The sequence below is a fragment of the Sciurus carolinensis genome, unplaced genomic scaffold (genome assembly GCF_902686445.1).
Source record: "Sciurus carolinensis unplaced genomic scaffold, mSciCar1.2, whole genome shotgun sequence".
Lineage (NCBI taxonomy): Eukaryota > Metazoa > Chordata > Mammalia > Rodentia > Sciuridae > Sciurus > Sciurus carolinensis.
The window spans coordinates 309,379-316,017 of NW_025920177.1; positions in this window are offsets into that span (position 1 = coordinate 309,379).

Sequence of the window (6,639 nt, forward strand, 5' to 3'; positions counted from 1 at the left end):
CAGGCTCTCCTCAGTTACGTCCAGCCAGTTCTTTAGCTGTTCAGTTGCTTTTCTCCTTTAAAGGCTGCTTTTCATTCTGGAAGCCCTGCTTGGTTCCTCCTTGAGTCCTGCTGTTCTTTCCTCATGGTGTCTTTCGCTCACTGCTCCCTGGCTTTCTCCTGCTCAGTGCTGCACAACCTTTTCGTCTCTCCCCATCCTATCCTATGAACCCCTGTGTCTTCCTCCCATGTGACTCACTGAGGTTCCTGTCCTTGGGATGACAGTTCCTCTTAGGTTTTGTAATTTGGGATTGCATGCTCATCTTCAGCAGGATTCTGTCTGCAGGAAATCCATGATGGGCAACCCTCTGGACAAGGCTAGGGCCTGCCTCTACAGTGCTCAGAGAGAGGTGCCCTCACAGGGTGACTGAGGACTTCTCAACTGAGGGTCCCCCACTGTGCTGGCAGCCTGAATGCAAACCAGTGCAGGAGCAGAGGTGGACCAGAATGCTCACATAACTCCTTCAACCACTGGTCTGGTTTCTTCACCACCCAGTACCAGTGGGGAGACTATTTCTAGAATATGCTTTTATCCTACCTAATGGAGCTTTAGCAAGGATCCTGACATGAGGATGTGGAAAGAATAGCATCATATTCAATATTCTATATGTATTCTATTTGGGAGGTATCAAAACTACAGATCTAGAGGTTAATAAGACCTTAAGACCACTGCCACCCAGAATTGCCAAAATTAATTCATAGACTATTGTGGTTTTTCAGTTTCTATTTTCTGAGTTTGGAGATATTTCTCTCACTTTAAATGAATTTAACTCTTCACTTAAAATGTTTCCTGTGTCTTAGCACCAGGTCCAGGTGTTTCGTAAGGAAAGAGCTCTTGGGTTCTCTAACATCTTACATGTAGATTCAGGTTCTCAACTCTGATTTCTAAGAGCCTTTCGGATCTCTAGTCTATAGTTCTCTGCATTTTTCTTTTAACAACTTTATTGAACTATGGTTTGCATATCATGAATTCCTTCATTTAAAGCCACAATTTAACGCTTTCAATGTCTTCACAGACGTGCCCCCATCACCACTGTCAATCTTGGAACACTGGGTCACTACAAAGACGAACTCTGTACTTTTGTCTATCGCCCCGCATGCCCAGCCCTGAGCGAACACTGACCTGCTTCCCATCTCCAAAGACAATCTCCTCTGCAAATGTTCTGTCAGTAGAATCAGGTGCTGTGTGGCCTCTGTGGTTGTCTTCCTTTGCTAACTACGTTTTCAAGATTCCTGGTGGTGCCTTGTGCGCACACTCCATTCCTTTAAATGCCAAATAGCACTCCATCCTGTGCATAACATCAAGGTCAATGGGAACTTAGGTGATTGTGCATCACGCTGCTGCAACACCTGAGCTGGTGTGGATGCATGTTCATTTCTCCTGAGCTACTGCCTGGGAGAGGAAAGACTGTGTCATGGGATACCTGTTTGAGCATTTGAAGAATGGCTATTTTATTCTGTGTTCCTAATCTACTTCTGTTTACTTTTTAGGGAAAAGACATTTGCTCCCGATGAAAGGTCCAAGGGCAACCCTGGTGCCCTGCAGGAGGCAAACCACACACCCAGAGGCAAGAATTGCCAAGCTCCCAGGAAGCTGGAGTGAGCTAGCCTTACCTGACGGAAGGCCGCAGAACACCCAAGGGAGCAAACAAGTGGAGCTTCTCATGTAACACCAGGAAAAGCAGAAGAGGCTCACAGCTCCTACTCGCCAGAATAAAAAGAAGTCACAACAGCACAAACTGCAGATGTGAATTGGTGAAGCGAGAGGCAAGAGAAAAAGGCATGGAATGTTTTTGTGTGATTATATTGTTCCTAAAATACTCTCACTCCAGTTCAGGTGCTATTTTGGGTTCTGATTTGGCATTCAAATTAGGGCTCTAATTTCATGAGTTCGTGGAGATGGGGCAGGGCTTCTCTGAGCCGAGCCTCCGCTGCTTCAACTCATGGGATGCCACCCACAGACCCGGGCGGCAGCACCCGAGGCCTCTGTCCCCCTGGGAGCAGGTCCCAGCTGTGCCAGCTGCTGTCCCCTAGCAGCCACAGCCCTTCTCTGTCCACATGAAGGTGGCACTGCAAGCCATCCCTGGACCTGGGGCCATCCACACTGAACTGCAGGACCTGCAGCAGGTACAGTGAGGCCAAGCACAGCACTGCTGCTCCACCACTTTGAGGTTGAGATCCAGGGTCATCCCACTTCTTGGTGAGTATGTTCTTCATTCACGAAAGCTGCCTTGGTCAACTCACCTCCGCCTGCAGATTCACCTGTCCACCAAGACCGAGCAAGCGTTCCAGAGCTCCAAAGCATCCAGGGGCCCCCGAGCATCCACAAGCAGGCAGGCAGGTGACTCAGTGCTGTGTGGCTGCAGCCAAGCTGGTGGGGCTGGTTCCAGGCTGGTGGCCCTGGCTTGTCCTCTCTTGGGCTTTCACTTCAGGTACACAAGTGCTCTTGCACCTCACATTTCCACCTGAGCCCTAGGACTTCTTTCTCATGCAACCACATTTTCCAGTTTAAATTCCAAAGTACTCTTGTGGCAGAGGCACCACCAAGTCCACATCAGAGATGCGGAAATGATCATTAGTGAGTGGCACCAGGATGTGCGCCCACTCTGGGCACTGCAAAGCCTGTGAATTCACCACCATGCTGCCATCCCTACCCCAGCCCAGGCCAGAGCTTCTGGAATCAGTGTTAGCCCCATGAGTAAGATCACAAAATGTGGGTGGTTCTGGAAGAGCAGGCAGAAGCAGCTGCACAGGAATGTCCCATGAGAAACGAACCATGACCTGGAGCCAGACACCATTCTGTGGCAAAGTGGCTTTCCCTGGAGGCTGGCCTCACTTTCTGCACAGGCACCCCTAGTGAGGTGTATCAGAAGTTAGCATCTTCTCAAATTGCAGGCCCACCCCAGGAGGCCTGAGGACCTCTCAGCAGGATGCAGAGCCCCGGAACTGACCTCCTTGCTCCTGCCTTCCTGGAGGCCAGATGCCAGCTCTGAGGCTTCTGCAGGCACACATCCCAGTGCCACATTTATCTTAAGAAGGGGTTTTACTGACATCTGGTGGCAAGTATGAGAAACTTCCCTTGTTGGAAAACCTGGTTCTGGGTTTATTCTATCCAGGGACAGCCCCAGCAGGGAAGGGAAGGGGACCTGAGCAGGGCTCTGGATGCCCCCTCTCAGGAGCAGCTGCCTCTGTCTTCTACAGCACAGGGGGCTACAGGCTGTCATCACTGGCAACCTTGTGGACATGCTGCTCTGGCTTAGGCCAGGGGAGGAGAGGAGCCAGAGCGAAGGGCAGCCTGCCAGGCTTGCCTTGGTGCCTGGAGTTCTGGAGCCCTGGGGATGGTGGGTCACAACTGGCAGGATTCCAGAGACAGTCCAAGGGGCAAGGCATGGTGCAGTTGAGGCAGGCATGAGTTAGCCAGCTGGGCAGGGCTGCCCTGGGGCTGGGATGCCAGAACTTACCCCAGCTGGGGCTGGCAGAAGATGCAGCCCTGCTCAGGACTGGCTTCAGACAGTGGGAAGGACCCAGGAGACCCCAGAGGGCCTCCCAGGAGGCGGCTGCTCCAGCAGCTACTTCACAAGTGGGCAACAGGTGGTCTACAGGGACAGGTGGTCTCTGCTGTGGGTGCACACGTGGGTGGCAGAAGTCATCTTCTGTCAGGGAGGGAGGAATAGAAGCGGTGTCCCTGCCCTGCTAAGGGTGTGGCTGTGGTACGTGCCCTGGGACTCAGCACTCTGCCCAGAGTCAGAGCAATGAACCCTGCTCCTCACCCAACTCCCTGTTGTAAAGGGTAGGGATCCTGGCACAGAGCCCAGGGAGGGGATTCCTGCCATTTCCCTCCATCATCAGGTTGGGGACACCAAGATGAACAGCCTGGACTGTGGCTCCTCCAGGAGACCTGCAGTGATGGGTTATTTTCCAGTGAACTACCCAGCAGATAGCCAGCTCCCCAAGGGCAGCCATGGTGTCCTCGGGAGGGACTGGCCAGATGGGCAAGGCCTGGCCATGGCAGGCCCCCCATCAGGACAAACCTGGAGGCGAGGGATCCAGCGGGTCCAGGCAGGAAGGGCAGTAGGGGATGGACAGATGGCTTCCCCCAGAGCCATCTGCATAGTGAATACCAGTGCCCACGCTGGTGCTGTGAGAGGGGTCTGTTGGACAGGTGCCCTGGGTGGACTGCACACAGCCCAGGGGCAGCCCTCATGGGGTAGAGGCAGGGGGAGTCACAGCTCCCAGTCTCTGCAGGACTCGGCAACTCTGCCTCACAAACCCAGTGCAGCGGGGTCCACACTGATCCTGCCAGAGAGGCTCACTTCCCTCTGTAGTCTGAGACCTCACCCCAGGGCTTTGAGGAACCCACTGTCCTGAGCTCTAGCCAGCTCTGCCTGCGCTTTTCTTCCCGGCCAGCCAGCAGTGATGTCTATCAACCTCAGAGTCCCAAGTCTGTCCTGGCTTCTTCCAGCTCTGGTCTCTGGTAGGTACGTCAAGTCATAGAACTTCTCCACATTCTTTCTTGTCAATACTCTGATTTTGGGAAATCAACTGATTTGGGGCATAAGTTTTAGATAAGGCCTCTGCAGTAGAATTTAATGACTTCAGTTGAAAGTTTGCCTGTGCATGGCCTCTGCTTTGGAAGCTGCCTTGCCTAGGGTCCAGTGTAATGAGGGAGCTTAGGCCCTGCACTCAGCAGCAGTGGCGCAGTCACTTTGGAGGTCCTGAGGGAGCACTGGACTCTTTCCAATGCCAGCCCTGCACCTAAGGTTATGGTACTACTGGTCAGATGAACGACACACCAGGACATGGGACAGAGGACTCGGGCAATGGACACAGCTGCTAATATTGGAGATGGCTACTGTTCTGCCAAAGGTGCTCAGCACCACAAGGACACTGTGCACCCAGAAGGACCAGAATCGGGTCCATGTTTGCATGCACAGACAAGCAGATGGACCAGGCTACGGTTTATGTGCTAATCTTTGGGAACACACAGGTGGCTCTGGCCATCTCTAGGTACATCCACACACAGACCAAGGATCTGGCCCCTGCTTACCCAGAAAAGACCCCTGCACACCTGCACCCCACAGGAAACAGACTTGGCTGGTGCACTAGAGGGAGACAGCTCCCATAGCCAGTCATCCTGGACGTGGGGGGGCCACCCCTGTCCTACGAACCACGTGTATCTTCCTGACCAGCATCTGCACCAGCCTTCTCACGGTGACTCAGGTTACATGCAGGCTGGGAACTGGGTGCAGTGGTGGCCTCTGTCAACTGAACCTATCTCAGTGTCTGCCCCACAGGACCCCAAAACTGACTGAACTGCCTCACTTTCCCATCCCCCTGGCGTGGCAGGGACTGGTTTACAGGAGATGCTCAGGGGAAGCTGATCAAGATGCTTTGGGTTAGCACCTAAGTTTCTCAGAGGACCATGATGAGAACAGCAGTTGGGGTGCCATGAGGAGGTTCTAGAGAAGGGATGAACCCCACTTGCTCCAACCTGAGAGCAGTGTCATGAGCCAGGATTTCTGTAGGTCCCTTAGGTATAAACAGATCTAACATTCATATCCAAACCTTTGGTTCTGGAATATTCAGATTTTCCATTTGAGCCACAAAAACCCAAACCTCATTTTCCAGCTACTTCAGGTGACATACTTCCAGTTCATCTAATAAGAATTCCTTATTTCATGTGTGATCTCCAGTTTAAGGGACAGGAAAATGTGCTTTGGACAGAGTGGAGAGAGGTGTGTGTGTGCAAGTGAAGAGCCATTTTCTCTCCAAAGACCTGGGATTGAGCTCCTCCTAAACTATGGGAAGGAAGCTGAAGAAAACCTCAGAGTGAAGTGGTGTCCTCACTGGAGTTTGACAGGTTGAAAGCTGCTGTGGCCACTGAGCCGTGTCGGGGTGACAGGCTCCTGCCTTTGGGTAGTTGTTCAATCCCAGAGCTCCCATTTCTGTGACCATGGACACAGGGCCACTGCTCCACTGCTGGATATAGGGGCACCAGTGGAGGCATGGCCTGTGTCCTGTCCCCAGAGTCATCTCAGATGAAGAGTGCCACTGTCAACCCCACCCCAGGTTCTGCTGTGGACTGGAAGTATCCAGGCTGCATGGAAGAGACCACCTCCCCAGAGCCATGGTTTTAGGCACACCCCTCAGTGTTGCAGGCAGCTCCCCTTCACTCGGGAGTGGGGACCATGTCCAGGAGAATGAACAATGGATCTCACCCCAAGGCACACCAGGCTCACTCCAGCCCAGACCCACTCACCTCCCACCCCTGCCACAACCATCCCCACTTAGAGACAGAAACCAAGGTTGGAGAGATTAACAGCAAAACCAGGATGAGGATGAGAAACCAGTTCTAGCCTGCATGACCAGGAGGGTTCAGGCCCAGGACAGGCTAGGAGAAGGTACTTGGCTCCTGGTGCCCCCCAAGTGATGAGAGTCCAAAAGCAGCTGGGCACTGGACCCACTTCTGCCCCTGACTGACTGTGTGACTTGGAAATCCCTCTCCTGCCCTTAACCTCAGTTTTCTCATCCATGAATAACAGCTTGGGGTCCTTAGAGACCATAGCAGGGTCCAGATCCCTTCCTCTGAAGTGGGAGGGTG